The sequence below is a fragment of the Schistocerca nitens genome, chromosome 9, assembly GCF_023898315.1.
Source record: "Schistocerca nitens isolate TAMUIC-IGC-003100 chromosome 9, iqSchNite1.1, whole genome shotgun sequence".
Classification (NCBI taxonomy): domain Eukaryota; kingdom Metazoa; phylum Arthropoda; class Insecta; order Orthoptera; family Acrididae; genus Schistocerca; species Schistocerca nitens.
This window is the reverse complement of record NC_064622.1, coordinates 94,992,216-95,006,273: the sequence shown is the minus strand read 5'-3', so window position 1 is coordinate 95,006,273 and position 14,058 is coordinate 94,992,216. Positions and strand designations below refer to the sequence as shown.

At 43.3% G+C, this 14,058-nt stretch overlaps 1 non-coding gene across 1 annotated transcript; it reads right to left on the bottom strand.

Moving 5' to 3' along the window:
* Positions 1–6,943: 6,943 nt before the first annotated feature.
* On the bottom strand, positions 6,944–7,018 carry Trnas-cga (transfer RNA serine (anticodon CGA)). Its single transcript has one exon. It is a non-coding gene; the product is annotated as a tRNA-Ser (tRNA).
* Between the last annotated feature and the right edge of the window lie 7,040 nt (positions 7,019–14,058).

The following is a 14,058-nucleotide window of genomic DNA, read 5'->3' as shown; positions in this document are numbered from 1 at the left end:
AGACCGCAACAACAACTCCATACATGTGAAGAAAATCGATTTAATTAAATGCATACTTTTTTATGTCAATGTGGTGTTAGCAGTACAATACTTAAAGGGAGAGTGTGCGTGAGTGGGTGACATGGAGCAGAACAGCTGGTTAAGTACAGAACACTAGGCTAATTTGCATAATTTTTATGTAAAACGCTGTACAATAATTTAAGGGGGTGGGTGACAAAGAAGAATGCGCCAGAAATGGCGTTCAGTAGCCTGTGAAATTCGAAAAGTGTTCCAGAAAATGGTGGGAGGACATAACTAATATAACTTAACTTAGTAAAAAAGGCGGTGCAATAGCTTAAGGAAATGGCGGTGACATGGAAAACCACTTAACAGAACAATAGATTAAGTGCCAACAAAGGGCCAACCATTAGGAAAAGACACCCAGATTACAGTGCCAAACATGAGGTTATGCAGCATGTTTGCCCCATGTAATTATTTCTTACAAAACCTACATGTTTCCCAACAGCAGGGAATGATTAGCATGAAAAATCCGACCCTCAAAAACTGATTTTTTATAAGTAAATAATATCCCCTTGAATTTCCTGTTGTGAGATCCTTCCTCTCCACCAGAGAGTCACAAATTTCCATATATTCTGTACACTGCCTTGAATCCCCTAAATTGTATAAGTAAACCATGTTCCACACATTTTATAAATTGTTTAAACACTGTTCCATACACAGCAGTCGCTCTCTGGACAAACTATGTAACTAAATATATCAACTATATTCCATACACTGCCAATAATATTCTATACATTGCCTAAGTGTTTAAACAATATTCCACAGAATGCAATTGAATTCCCTCCAAATACCCATTCAACTGAGGCTTTTTCCTGTTAATTTCAGGGAGGTAGGGTGGGAGGGGAGTTGGTTTACCAGAAGATGGAGGCTAATTAACTGATCAATTTAATTAAATAGTCAATGAAATTGATAAGAGTGAGAGAGGCTGACCTGAATGTGTACCTGTAGCTGGGAGGGGGGAGGTTTCCTGAGGGGTGGGAGGGGGGGAGAACACTAGGTTCAGATGGCTCTAAGCACTATGGGAGTCGACATCTGAGGTCGTCAGTCCCCTAGACTTAGAACTACTTAAACCTAACTAATCTAAGGACAGCACACACATCCATGCCCAAGGCAGGATTCGAACCTGCGACCGTAGCAGTCGCATGGTTCCGGACTAAAGCGCCTAGAACCGCTCGGCCATAGTGGCCAGCAAAAGGAAGGATCCTTTTAGCAGAACAACAGGTTAAGGGCCTCTCAATCGAAGTAGAACAATAGGCTCACCCCTGAGTGCATACCTGCCCCTGATGTAAGCAACCTGCACTAACAAAATGTGCTGGAACGAACTTTGTTCCACTACTGCCATCTACACCAGCTATGGGGGCCAAAATATATAAAGATGGCTTGTACATAAGTCGAAACCGGCTAATAAAGTAATATTATTGCGATATCGCCTGTTCATTTCAACTTAAATATAATATAGCATCTGGCCACTGTTGTCATAATTTATGAACAAATGGAATTAACTCAATGAATGAAATCAAACAAAAATATAGGATTTGTGTGCACGTTTATTTGAACATGCGAGTCCAATTCCTGCAAAATTTTTCTTTCGTCGTATCTAACTGAGTTATTCTCACCTGTGCATCGCCAGTTTTCCCCGTTTTGACCATGGTGGACGCGCATTCGACAATCTGACAGGGCACTAGTAGGGATGGTACTTCACCAAAGCTACGTCATTTACAAGGAATTAAGCTGATCAGGAAACCCTTGAGATTTTGGAGGGTTCATTCTTGGTCTTGTTCGATGTGACATGCTGGTATATTCTGAGGTTGTCCTGGTGAGAATTGTCGAATGAGAACCCTCACCGTCGAGGCAGAAGGCTGTGGGTGAAAGTTCTTCGCCATGGAGAGGTTCTTTAGCCTCTGAACAATCGAGAAACGCCAGGCTCTCGTCACTTTCGGAATAGCTAATTTCTGACACACCGCCATCAGAATCTGTACAAAATAAAATCAGATCGACGTTTTCTGGGAAGTTTTTTCTTCGAGTTGTCAACCTTAGCTGTGTCACCCTTCTTCACTGTACATGACTTTTTCTTTTTATTGGCTCTTTCAGTCACCACTCTACCTTTGCTGGATTTTAGAACAGCAGCAAATATTCTTTTTCGGCCATGGCTAGATTGCTGTCGTGGCCCAGCTGTAGGGAAAGGACGAATTCCTTCTATGGTGGTGTTCATTTATTAATTTTTTACAGTAATCATTGCTTTTTTATGAACGGTAATGGAGGGTTTAGTTGTCATAGGTACGCCAACGGACCTATGCCAACTAGCCTCTCGACGATATCAAAAACGGAATGGATACTACACAATCTCAAACATCAGAAACAGAAGATTATGATAAAAGCATGCAAACAAGGTTTACCACTCTCTCGAAAACCGCCATCAGTAGGGCCTCAATTCAGTCTACGGGTTCATCAGAACAAAAAGGTTAACGAGGAAAAAATTTAGACAGCAATCTCGAAAACGAAGGAACTGCGATTCTTCCTTCGTAATGCTTCCAGGCAGACACAAGTGGATGGTGCATCGCTACATACACTCCCCACAATGATAGTGCTCAAGCTCCACGGTGTCAGGAAATGGAAGTTGTGTGCTAACTAGCCGCTTATACCAAGTAACCCCGGTCTTCCCTACTGTAAATTAGGAAAGTTTTGCACCAGACGCATTTCGTCTTATTAATAAAGCGTCGTCAGCCGCTGCTGCCATTTAACTCTCCTTTGTTTTTGTTTTTTGTTTTATATACATATAAAACATAAAGCGTCTGGTTGGAAATTTTCCTGTGTGAAGCACGTCTATACAAGACAATAGCTGTTACATATCAGCTGCTGCGGGAGATGGCTATCCAGACGAACGTGGGATTAATCGTTTTATGAAATTATGCTAGGTGACTGCAACGACATCTGGAGTTCACTACCGTACTGTAACTGCCTGTTCCCTCATGTAAGTTTAAGACCTCATAGTGTTCCGCCGCAGTACGTGACAAGAGTGGTAGGAAGAAGAATAAAGGAAAACAATGTGACAGCGGTCGGCGCCGTGCCTCGCACGGCTGGTGGGCAGTTGAGTCACGTACCGCCGAGGTGAAAGTGACATGTGCCGCGCCGGGACAGATGGCACCGTTTCCAATATCTGCCTGACTGCACAATGAAGAGCTGCCTGCCAGTGCGAAAGCCAGTCGCAGAACGTAGCGACTGTCAGGGCCTCTATCGTTAGATGTACACTCTAAGACAATATACAGGGTGTTACAAAAAGGTACATTCCTCACACTCAAAGAAAGAAAATATGTTATGTGGACATGTGTCCGGAAACGTTTAATTTCCATGTTAGAGCTCATTTTATTGCTTCTCTTCAAATCACATTAATCATGGAATGGAAACACACAGCAACAGAACGTACCAGCGCGACTTCAAACACTTTGTTACAGGAAATGTTCAAAATGTCCTCCGTTAGCGAGGATACATGCATCCACCCTCCGTCGCATGGAATCCCTGATGCGCTGATGCAGTCCTGGAGAATGGCGTATTGTATCACAGCCGTCCACAATACGAGCACGAAGAGTCTCTACATTTGGTACCGGGGTTGCGTAGACAAGAGCTTTCAAATGCCCCCATAAATGAAAGTCAAGAGGGCTGAGGTCAGGAGAGCGTAGAGGCCATGGAATTGGTCCGCCTCTACCAATCCATCGGTCACTGAATCTGTTGTTGAGAAGCGTACGAACACTTGGACTGAAATTTGCAGGAGCTCCATCGTGCATGAACCACATGTTGTGTCGTACTTGTAAATGCACATATTCTAGCAGTAGAGGTAGAGTATCCCGTATGAAATCATGATAACGTGCTCCATTGAGCGTAGGTGGAAGAACATGGGGCCCAATCGAGACACCACCAACAATTCCTGCCCAAACGTTCACAGAAAATCTGTGTTGAGCAATGAGTCGCATGTCAACACAAGCACCGAAGTTAACATTACCTTCCTTCAATTGGACCAACTGGCGGTGAATCGAGGAAGTACAGTACATACTGACGAAACTAAAATGAGCTCTAACATGGAAATTAAGCGTTTCCGGACACCTGTCCACATAATATGTTTTCTTTATTTGTGTGTGAGGAATGTTTCCTGAAAGTTTGGCCGTACCTTTTTGTAACACCCTGTATAAGACGCGCCACGGAGCAATTATCCGAATGGGACAGTAATCGATAGACGTGACGTACAGGCACAAAGAAAACAAATGAATACAATTTCAGAAAAATGGGATGATTTATTCAAGAGAAAGAGTTTCACAAATTGAGCAAGTCAATAACGCGTTGATCTTGTGACATAATAAAATAAAAGTGATGTTGTTATTTAGTGGAAAAGTTGGAATTTGAGATTTCGTTTACTGTTTTATCAATCACAGTTGGCGTAAGAATCGAGGATTGACCATTGTTATAAAATATTGCATTATAAAATGTGAATAGACTTTACTTGCAGTTTCGCGTGGCTTGAAGCAGCCAGCTAGCGTGCTATTGATTAATAAATTGCATTATCGTCTTTCTAATGTAACAACTATAACGGCTTCTGACATCAAATGTAACAATTGTGTTACTAATTGTGACACTTCTGCTACTAAATGTAACTGGGTTTTCTCTTTTGATGCTGTCAATTGTCAGGATGAGCATTCTAAAGCATTCTGTCAGGGTGAAAATATTAAATAAATTAACTTTTCTCTCTTAACAACATGTGGGCAGGGTGGGTTCTTCCTTGGCTCGGGTATGAGGTCGAATGAAACATCATTTTTACATAAGATAACTTTTATTGAAGATTTGTACAACTGTATCTTACGGGATGTTCTGGTTCGGAGAGCGGTAGCTGTGTCGTTTGTGAAGTCTTCTGCTGCGGCAGCGGCGGCGGCGGCGGCGTCTGGTTACGCGTAGCGGTGTGTATCTCGTGTCGCTGTCTCGCCCAGCTGACGGGAGACGCGCAGCGCGAGGTGGCCGGTTTAATTATTGCGAGCGAAATCGTGCATCGGATGATATCTTGGGTGTCGCGTCCCAGTGTTTCTCTTCTCTATGCGGCCGCGTGTGTTGTGCGTCGACCAGCGGAGCGGCGCGGCGGGGGAAGGCCAGTGTCCCGGACTCGAACCACGGACTCCCGCTTGCCAGTCTTCGGCTGTCAGGTCTTCATCCCAGCTCACAGGTGACTGCTGATGTGAGGCCGTCTCCTTCCCGTCCTCACGAGTCACCCGGGTATGTAAAAACCAGACTTCAAATACCTTTTAACTTCTGTCTTCTGGCGCTACGGCGGCTGCTTGCTATTCCATTACAGCGGCGGACTTGGTTCGTCTGTGCATGATGCAGACTCTTCTTGCATGACGGTCTTCAGCACCGAAACTGACTGAAAACTACTGCTACTCTTCTTTTCTTCCTTTGTCTCTCGTCTTCGTCTTCGTCTCCGTCTCCGTCTTCATCTGACTTCATCTGACTTCATCTGTCTGGCCCACTGCGTCTCGCGTATTTATTCACTTCAGTTTACTGGAGGTGAACGACTTCACGGTCATTGCCTCGTCTGTCACGTTGAAAAGCTTCTCGAAGAATCTTCTTAACGTCGGTCGTTGGCTCTTGGAATGTAGGTGAGGGCTTTTGATCCCATGTGACGACTGAGAAACACGTGAGCCGGTCATTGCCTCTTCTGTCACGTTGAATAGCTTCTCGAAGAATCTTCTTTACGTCGGTCATTGGCTCTTGGGATGTAGGCGAGGGCCTTTGCTCACATACGACAACTGAGAAACACGTGAGCCGGTCGGGCGATGCCCTGACGGCTGAATCGACAGCGCCCGCTTATGTGGAAGTTGCTGACTTCACGGTCATTGTGTCCTCTGTTCCGCCGTTCGGCCCGCTGTTTGCGAGTATGTAACTCTCTAAACTAAACCAAGTTTTTCATTTATATTCTAATTTCTAGTTCACTTTGATTTCACTAATTTATTTACTTAAGTACCACTCAACACTAATTACTTCATGATCGTAGATACGACAATACCCGGTTGTGAAGTTATTGTTATGACCAAACAATTTCCTAAGGGACCAGAAAGTTCTTAAGGGCGCAAAAACAACTGTAACATCGCACAAAAGGGGAATTCAATATTAAAGCTGACGCAAGAAGACGATAAAACAGTTTCTTTTTAATGTAACACGCACATTGGACTGCTGATCTTGGTGTCTGTAATCTTAGCAAAATGCATAATTAAAATGCACTGCTAAATGATTCAATATTTCCAGAACAAATATTTATTATAACTAAAACATATATCGTACCTTATGCTTAGTACTACAATGACGGTAGATTTTTATGTCCGTTTGATGTCCATTGAGCGCTCTTTTATATAGCCATTGTCCTCTTGAGTCGCCCGTGCGTCTTCACGGTAAGTTATAACAGTTCTTCTTTTTACACTTCACTCAAACTTAGACGAAACACATTTTTATACATTTAGTAAAAATTAGATCAGACCTCCACAAATCTGCGTCCGTCTTACTTAAGAAAAACAGTACAAGTGTTTAGCGCTTAAGGCTTCATTTGTTCTCTAGCGAACAAAATAGTGAAGGATCGCATATCGATACGTATTCTTCTCATTATATTGCCGCCCAAAGACGACGAATTACATTATTTAGGACATTCCACCGTCGCTATGCGACGCCTTATTATGCATTAATCATTCTTTGTAAACAAGTATTCGCCTTCTGGCTGAAAGTGTTAACTATTTGCTGTTTTAATGAAGCCAAAAATGACGAATGTCACAGTCCATCTTTGGCCCTTATGCAAGTAATTATTCGGCTTGGCAATGATTGATAAAGTTGAAACTTCCTGGCAGATTGAAACTGTGTGCCGGGCCGAGACTCGAACTCGGGACCTTTGCCTTTCGCGGGCAAGTGCTCTACCAACTGAGCTACCCAAGCACGTCTCACGCCCCGTCCTCTCAGCTTTACTTCTGCCAGTACCTCGTCTCCTACCTTCCTGTGTTCTGGAAACATCCCCCAGGCTGTGTCTAAGCCATGTCTCCGCAATATCCTTTCTTTCAGGAGTGCTAGTTCTGCAGGTTTCGCAGAAGAGCTTCTGTTAAGTTTGGAAGGTAGGAAACGAGGTACTGGCAGAAGTAGAGCTGTGAGGAAGAAGCGTGAGTCGTGCTTAGGTAGCTCAGTTGGTAGAGCACTTGCCCGCGAAAGGCAAAGGTCCCGAGTTCGAGTCTCGGCCCGGCACACAGTTTTAATCTGCCAGGAAGTTTCATATCAGCGCACACTCCGCTGCAGAGTGAAAATCTCATTCTGGATTGATAAAGTTGTTGGATGTCCTCTTGCGGGATATTGGGTCAAATTATGTCCTACTGGCACTGTAGATCGTCATAATCCCGAGTTGGTTGGAGGGTGCTAACCATAATGCTACAAACGTCCTCAATTGGGGAGAGATCCGGCGACCTTGCGGCCAAGGTAGGGTTTGGCAAACACGAAGACAGTCAGTAGAAAATCTCGCCGTGTGTGGAGGGCGTTATCCCAGAATGGCTTGCCACAAAAGACAACAAAACGGAGCGTAGAATGTCGTCGACATACCGTGGATGACAACCAAAGGGGTCCTGCTATGAAAAGAAACGGTACCCCAGACAATGGCGCCTGGTTGTTAGGCAGTATGCTGGGCGACAGACAGTTTGGTATTCTATCGCTATACGGGGCAACTCCAGACACGTCTTCACTGCTCACTGGGTCTCAATTCGAAGCCGGACTCTTCACTGAAGACAATTCTACTCGAGTTAATGAGATTCCAGATTGTAAACGTGTCTAGAGACGTCCCAGATAGCGGTGGGGTAGCAACCTGACTTTCGTCCGCCGTACGGCCTGACAACCCGGAGTGAGGGTCGTCTGTGGTGCCATTTCTTTTCACAGCAGGATCCCTTTGGTTGTTATTCACGGCACACTTACAGCGCAGCGGTACGTCGATGACATTCTACGCCCCGTTTTGTTGCCATTTGTGGCAAGCCATCCTGGGATTACATTTCAGCAAGATAACGCCCGCGGGCACACGGCGAGAATTTCTTCCGCTTGTCTTCCTGCTTGCCAAACCATACATTGGCTAGCAATGTCGCCCAACTGATAACGTTTGGAGCATTGTGGGAAAGGCCCCACAGACAAGCTCGGGGTTCTGACGATCTAACGCGCCAGTTGGGCACAACTGGGCATGACATCCCGTAAGAGGCCATGTTACAATTATGTCAATCAGTACCAAGACTGATAAACGTCTTGCATAAGGGCCATAGCTGGACCAAAACGTTACTGACTCGCTCCATTTGCGAAGCTTTTTGTTTCCAATAAATCATATAGTTCTTCTGAAATTGTAATCATTTGTTTGTCTGTACACGTAAATCACATACGCCGATTTCCATCCCATTCTGATAATTCCCTCGTGGTTCGCGTTTTTTAGTCTCAGAGTGTATATTTTTAAATTTTTTTAATGAACAACACTACCTCAGAAATAAAATTGAAATCTCAATTGCGAATTAGCAGTTAATTCCATAAATTATCTGGGAGTAGGCATTAAGAGTGATTTAAAATGGAATGACCATATAAAATTGATCGTCGGTAAAGCAGATGCCAGACTGAGATTCATTGGAAGAATCCTAAGAAAATGCAATCCAAAAACAAAGGAAGTAGGTTACAGTACGCTTGTTCGCCCACTGCTTGAATACTGCTCAGCAGTGTGGGATCCGTAGCAGATAGGGTTGATAGAAGAGAGAGAGAAGATCCAACGCAACGGAGAGCAGCGCGCTTCGTTACAGGATCATTTAGTAATCGCGAAAGCGTTACGGAGATGATAGATAAACTCCAGTGGAAGACTCTGAATGAGAGACGCTCAATAGCTCGGTACGGGATTTAGTTAAAGTTTCGAGAACATACCTTCACCGAGGAGTAAAGCAGTATATTGCTCCCTCCTACGTATATCTCGCGAAGAGACCATGAGGATAAAATCAGAGAGATTAGAGCCAACACAGAGGCATACCGACAATCTTTCTTTCCATGAACAATTCGAGACTGGAATAGAAGGGAGAACCAATAGAGGTACTCAAAGTACCCTCCGCAACACACCGTCAGGTGGCTTGCGGAGTATGGATGTAGATGTAGATGTAGATGTAGAATGAGCAATTTCAATGATCGGAAAGGAAGTGATTACCAGAGGCAGCCCGTGCCTTGTGGAACGCATTATCATGTTTCCGTGCAAAAAAAAACATTTAAAAAATTCTGTTTTAATTCCATTTATTCTACGAAAACCTTCTCACAGGTACTGAAAACTATGAAATATGACCGGCTGCGATGACCGAGCGGTTCTAGGTGCTTCCCTCCGGAACCGCGCTATTGCCCTGGGCATGGATGTATGTGATGTCCTTAGGTTAGTGAGGTATAAGTAGTTCTAAGCTCTAGGGGACTGATGACCTCAGACGTTAAGTCCCATAGTGCTCAGGGCCATTTGAACCATTTTTTATGAAATGTCATCGCTGTTTTCCTTATTTCTTTCTGCAGCCTCTTTAACATTTTAAATTATATGTCATCCATGAAAATGAAGAAGGTTGTAAAAAAAAGGTGTACTATATTCATTATGTGTCATGTTTACGGTACATATCCACACCACCAACGCCACACCTAGCCTAACAGCATCTGCAACTAACCTCCTCTCTCGTGGAGGTCAATGCGTTACTCTCGAAAATTACAGTGGTGTGTTCTGAGCGTTCGCAGGTCTCATATTTTTAACCCTGGATATAGAATTCTTTTGACTACCATAACAGCAGGATCACATCAGATTCTGCCTTGTAGCGAGCTGTTCTGATCGCTACAGGATAGCATTCCAGCGCAATCTGGTTTCCTCTGGCTGACCAAAGATGACGCACTGGAAAAGGATACGGTGCAGAGGAACAACTTGTGCACTGGTCAGAACATCTGGTGGGAAAGTCGAGGAACTCCGTTACATAATGAAGTGAACACGGGGATGGAGTTCAGTTACTGAGTACTACAGCAACGATTGAATTAGATTCCCTTTATTGGAATGAATGGGTTAAATTAGTTAAAATGTTGTGGCACGAAATGATATCAGTGGAAACCGGTCAAAAATGTTTAACCCACAATATAGTGAATACTTCGTGGCTGACGGAAAATTGTGCCAGACCGGGACCCCTACCCATCGTAGATTCATTTGGTTTCACTGTACTTAATTCAACTGATCTGTACTGTTTGTGGCAGGGTGAGTCACTAACCTACGCCAAATTTGTTCCCCCATTGGGGCTATGCCTACACACCCCGGGGGAGAAGAGAGCCTCAGGTTGAAGCAGTCTACATCTGCATCTACAAGCATACTCCGCAAGCTACCGTACGGATACCTGTACCACTACTAGTCATTTCCTTTCCCGACTATCTACATGTCTCCATACGAACCCCAATCTCTCTAATCTTATCTTGATGGTCCTTAACGTGAAATTTACGTTGGCGGCAGCAGAATCGCTCTACAGCCTGTCTCAAACGTCGACTCTATTTTTCTCTTTAGTACTCCTCGAAAAGAATGTCGCCTTCCCTTCAGGGATTCCCATTTGAGCTCCCGAAGCATCTTTGTGACACTTGCGTGTTGTTCGAACCTGTTGTTGTTGTTGTGATCTTCAGTCCTGAGACTGGTTTGATGCAGCTCTCCATGCTACTCTATCCTGTGCAAGGTTCTTCATCTCCCAGTACCTACTGCAACCTACATCCTTCTGAATCTGCTTAGTGTATTCATCTCTTGGTCTCCCTCTACGATTTTTACTCTCCACGCTGCCGTCCAGTATTAAGTTGGTGATCCCTTGATGCCTCAGAACATGTCCTACCAACCCATCCCTTCTTCTAGTCAAGTTGTGCCACAAACTCCTCCCCAATTCTATTCAATACCTCCTCATTAGTTATGTGATCTACCCATCTAATCTTCAGCATTCTTATGTAGCACCACATTTCGAAAGCTTCTATTCTCCTCTTGTCTAAACTATTTATCGTCCATGTTTCACTTCCATACATGGCTACACTCCATACAAATAATTTCAGAAACAACTTCCTAACACTTAAATCAATACTCGATGTTAACAAATTTCTCGAACCTACCAGTAACAAATCTAGCAGCCCGCCTCTGAATTACTTCGATGTATTCCTTTAATCCAACCCGGTGCGGATCCCAAATACTCGAGCAATATTTAACTGGTGGCATTAGCGTTCTATATGCGGTTCTATATGCGGTCTCCTCTGCAGATGAACCACATCTTCCTAAAATTCTACTAATAAACCGAAGTCGACCAGTCGCGTACCCTAGTTACATGCTCACTGCATCTCATACTGCTTTGCAACGTTAGATATTTAATCGTCGTGACTGTGTCAAGCAGGACGCAACTAATCCTTTAGTCGATCATTATGGATTTGTTTTTTTTTCTACTCATATGCATCAACTTACATTCTTCTTAATTTAGTCATAACTGCGTTCGAAAGTAATGAGAAGAAAAATCAACAAAAGTTTGAATCTCTCCTGGAAGCGTGCTGAGATTGAAAGCGACTGCTCGCGAAATGCAAGAAATATTGATTCACTTACAAATTTTCGTATTTATTATTACAACAGTTTATTATAAGGCTGAGCAATATAACATTTCTCTTCGAACTGAAATCTAAGATAAATAAGCGGACAAGTGTTAAATCCTAGATTTACTTACATACAGCCTGTAGGAAGCGACTTATAGCTTCTGATCAAGATCTATCTACATCTACATCTACGTGATTACTCTGCTATTCACAATAAAGTGCCTCGCAGAGGGTTCAATGAACCACCTTCAATCTGTCTCTCTACCGTTCCACTCTCGAACGGCACGCGGGAAAAACGAGCACTTAAATTTTTCTGTGCGAGCCCTTATTTCCCTTATTTTATCGTGATGATCATTTCTCCCTATGTAGGTGGGTGCCAACAGAATGTTTTTGCAATCGGAGGAGAAAACTGGTGATTGAAATTTCATGAGAAGATCCCGTCGCAAACGAAAAACGCCTTTGTTTTAATGATTGCTACTCCAATCACGTATCATGTCTGTGACACTATCTCCCCTATTTCGCGATAATACGAAACGAGCTGCCCTTCTTTGTACTGTTTCGATGTCATTCGTCAATCTCACCTGATGCAGATCCCACACTGCACAGTAATACTCCAGAATAGGGCGGACAAGCGTGGTGCAAGCAGTCTCTGTTGCACCTGCCAATGAATAGCAGTCTTTGGCTTGCTCTACCCGCAATATTATCTATGTGATCGTTCTAATTTAGGTTATTTGGAATTGTAATCCCTAAGTATTTAGTTGAATTTACAGCCTTCTGATTTGTGTGACTTATCGCATAATTGAAATTTAGCTGATTTCTTTCACTATTCATGTGAATAACTTTACACTTTTCCTTATTCAGGGGTATTAGTAGAAAGTCTGAAGGTAGAAAGAAGAGAGCTTTCTCAGAGTTCTGGAATCGGTTGAACGGGTAATAATTATGCGTGGTGTACAAAACATAATATTTATTGTATAGAAAATCATTCATAGCTGGGAAGGTGTCAGCTTTTGCCATCTATTTTAGCTACCGGAGATAAATGTGTTGAGTTGCTTTTTATTCTGACTAACGAACGAAAAAATACAGGATTCAATATTTACACTATGAAACTCTAGAGCACATTGGATCGAAACTCAGCCAGTACCTAGCCAGCATACCTTATCGTCTCGCTGCTTCTACTGATCTCCAATGGTGGTTGTGCAGTTTCCCTAAGTGTCGTGGCTGCGTACAGAATAGCCTGCTGCCTGTACGTATTCCGTAATTTGCCTTAGTCCATAGGCTAGGTTCTTCTCCTAATTATAACTCATCTTGACTGTCGAAGCTCTTATCATCAACGACTAATATTCCCACTGACTGCAGTCAACGATGAGACTACTCTCTCCCCTTTAATTCAGGGTAGGCCCGTATGTAACCCTCGGATGACGTACGACATCCTCCTTTTAAGAGTGATGTAAAAGCTCTAATGACTTATTAAGGTCTGGAAAATACCCCGTCGCCCATCTTATAAGCAATTCTCTGTGAGCTAAGGCCGGCGGCTGCGTGACTGTTCTCTCGTCTGCTGCTTGTTACATGGGATCTGCATCATACCGGGAGTAGTGGGTGGGGGGGGACTTTCATTAAAGTCTGTTGCGAATAGAATAGGAAGAGGCGAGCATGATACATGTTATTTGTTACACCTCAAGAAACAACAGTGGATTACGATGGACATATACATATGTACAGAACGATGCAAAAATATTCATCCTACTCCTTCTACGTGAATGAATGTAGAAACTTTTAATTACCACAACAGAAAAGAGGTGTAATTAAAAGTCTGGTGGACAGAGCTAAAAGGATTTGTGCGCCGGAATACCTGGACGCCGAGTTAAAACATCTAAAGCAGGCTTTTGAGAAGAATGGGTACTCTAGTAAGGAAATAGAGTTTTGCGACCGAGTAACAGGAGGCTTAAGGACAAAGATAGGACACAGCGATGGAAGAACACGGTTTCTCTACCCGTCATCAAAAAAGTAACGGATCAGATCGGCAAGATTTTAAGGAAACATAACGTTCGACCGGTTTTCAGACCAACTAAGAAAATACGCCAAGCACTTCGTTCTGTTAACTATAAAAGTTCCCTTCTGTCTGCAAGTGGCGTATACAAGATCCCGTGTTCATGTGATAGGGTCTACATTGGAACTACATAGAGAGGTGTAAATACACGGTTGAAAGATCGTAAAAGTCTTTGCCGATTAGGGAAAATAGACAAGTCAGCCGTGGCGGAACATGCTCTTCAGTCGGGTGATCACGTAGTGAAATTTTCGGAAACTGAAGTTTTATGTTCCATGACGAACTATGATATAAACATGGGGATAATTTTACAGAAAAGATGAAGCTAT